The sequence below is a fragment of the Porites lutea genome, chromosome 11 (genome assembly GCF_958299795.1).
Source record: "Porites lutea chromosome 11, jaPorLute2.1, whole genome shotgun sequence".
Classification (NCBI taxonomy): domain Eukaryota; kingdom Metazoa; phylum Cnidaria; class Anthozoa; order Scleractinia; family Poritidae; genus Porites; species Porites lutea.
The window spans coordinates 6,155,546-6,157,349 of NC_133211.1; positions in this window are offsets into that span (position 1 = coordinate 6,155,546).

A 1,804-nucleotide genomic window follows, 5' to 3' on the forward strand; every position below is an offset into this window, starting at 1 on the left:
TTTTATAGATAGAAATCATGTAATGCGCGCTTGATCATTTCATGGAAAGCGCGCAATATAAGAATTAAATTATTATTAAATTATTATTATTATTATTGAATTAGTTAATGGCTTGATTCTCTTTTGCTACGATGTGTAATGGTTTCTATACCTTGCCGTTCTGATAAGGCTTAAAGTTGGTGCCGTCGTTGCTGTAGGTGATAGTGAAGGTCTTAACCCATTGATCGTAGTCTTGTCGTCCCTGGATCTTTATTGCTGTCACTTCGGTTTTGGCTCTAAGATCTACTTGTAGCCACTGATGAACGTCATTGGTACGGGCTGACCATGCGCCAGTCTTACCTCCTCCAGCTTTGAAATTGAGTCTGCCATTGGAGGCGCCGTATGCAGCGTTGTAGTTGGTTGAAGCTGTGATCTGGCCATCGGCTATTTTTCCGCTCTCCATCCCGAGAGGGTCTGAACATGCTATGCGCAGAGAACAAATGATTTCAATGGACTATGGTGCAAGTTTAAAATAGAGAAGAGTGTGTTAAGGATATGATTTAATAGTAGGGGTTGCGCTAAATGTGTTAGTGCGTTAGAAAGAGAGGTGATTTTGGACTGTAATTTACCTGCCTAGTTACATATGTCTATGGCCTATTTTCTAAAATACGATGTGCGGGAATGTAAGGTAAACAGAGCCCTTGAGACAATGTTGTTGAGACAAGTTATTGGCGGTTGCCAAAACGTTGTTTCTTATATTGTATTTAGGCTTTTAAGTAATTCTCTTTTGATTTTCGCAGCCCATTTATTAACTGTTTGTTACAGTATGATAAGGCCGTTTTCTATTAAATTGGTACCATGAGTATAAAACAGCTTGTTTGGGTCTCTGATTGTCTAATAGCAGATTGCCTGCGTGCAGACGTCTCCTATTTCTTTTTTTGCACGCGGAAAAGGGACGTCTGCGTAACGCCGTCGCTAATCGTGTTCCAGCGTCCCGCTGGCAGGGTATTCTATTTCGCATAAATTGTGAAATAATATCCGGTTAGAAATAAGAGTTGACAGGCCAAACAAAACATCATAAGCTCGTGATACGGGCGGAACGTGACCTTGAGAGTCTGCTTGAACAGAGGTTTTTCTTCTTTTCTCTCTCGCGCGAAGATTACTAGCACTACACGGTGCATGTAGCATTCTAACCTTTGACTGAGTAAATCTCATTTTTGCAGCGCTAAGTCTTACATTTAGAGGTCATGAAGCAGGTTTGTTACATGCATACTGAGTAATCATTTCCTGTGGTTTATGCTTCTATGGGTGTTCCCGATAGGATTTGATTTCAGATGCAGTTGTAAAGTGTTTAAATTTTCTTGACCTCTGTTTGTTACGGCTAAATAAAGATTTTAGTTTCTTTGGCTGGCTTTCTCCGAAATGCCTGCCTGGTGCGAAGTCCACGCCGCTTTTGTAGTTTTCTCAGACACTGTTTACAAATATGATGTGATTTGTTATGCACAATAAATTGTAAAGAAATAATTTCCCCGTACACGTTCAATTTTCCGCGTCCCCGCACAAGATTACGATCGCTCTGCTTTTCGATCGACGAAAAACACAGCACACAATCGCACATGGTTTGATTTGTTTTGGTTAGAAAACCCCGCTTACATAAATCATTTAAATCACCGCATACATTATCAGACCACATTCGATAACAACCAATCAGCGTTAAGTCAAACAATGCGCACTGTGTGTCAGCCTATCGCAGCGTGTTCCCAAGATCTTGGGAACCCAGCAGGACGCTGGAACACAATTAACGACATCGTTACGCAGACGTCCC